The following is a 977-nucleotide window of genomic DNA, read 5'->3' on the forward strand; positions in this document are numbered from 1 at the left end:
AGGCAGCATGGTTTTGAAATGGAGAGGTCGTTTTTCACTAACGATAAGAATGTTTCGGTCACAAAGATGATTGATGCAGGTAGGACAGTGGATGCTGTGTATATGGACTTCAGTAAGGCCTTTGACAAGGTCCCTCATGGCAGAATGGTACAAAAGGTGAAGTCACACGGGATCAGGGATGAGCTGGTAAGGTGGATACAGAACTGGCTAGGTCATAGAAGGCAGACAGTAGCAACAGAAGGGTGCTTTTCTGATTGAAGGGCTGTGACTAGTGGTGTTCCACAGGGATCAGTGCTGGGACCTTTGCTGTTCGTAGTATATATAAATGATTTGGAGGAAAATGTAACTGGTCTGATTAGTAAGTTTGCAGATGGCACAAAGATTGGTGGAATAGCGGATAGCGATGAGGACTGTCAGAGGACACAGCAGGATTTAGATCTTTTGGAGACTTGGGCGGAGAGATGGCAGATGGAACTTAATCCGGACAAACGTGAGGTAATGCATTTAGACATAGACATAGACATAGAACAGTACAGCACAGAACAGGCCCTTCGACCCTCGATGTTGTGCCGAGCAATGATCACCCTACTCAAGCCAACGTATCTACCCTATATCAGTAACCCCCCCTTAACCTTATTTTTTAGGACACTAAGGGCAATTTAGCATGGCTAATCCACCTCACCCGCACATCTTTGGACTGTGGGAGGAAACCGGAGCACCCGGAGGAAACCCACGCACACACGGGGAGGACGTACAGACCCCGCACAGACTGTGCATTTGTGAGATCAAATGCAGGAAGGGAATATAGTGAATGGTAGAACCCTCAAGAGTATTGACATTCAGAGAACAAGGTGTACAGGTCCACAGGTTACTGAAAGGTGGTGAAGGTAGTCAAAAAGTCATACGGAATGGTTGCCTTCATTGGCCAGGGCATTGAGTATACGAATTGGCAAGTCATGTTGCACCTTTATAGAACC

This window comes from Scyliorhinus canicula, unplaced genomic scaffold (assembly GCF_902713615.1).
Source record: "Scyliorhinus canicula unplaced genomic scaffold, sScyCan1.1, whole genome shotgun sequence".
NCBI lineage: Eukaryota > Metazoa > Chordata > Chondrichthyes > Carcharhiniformes > Scyliorhinidae > Scyliorhinus > Scyliorhinus canicula.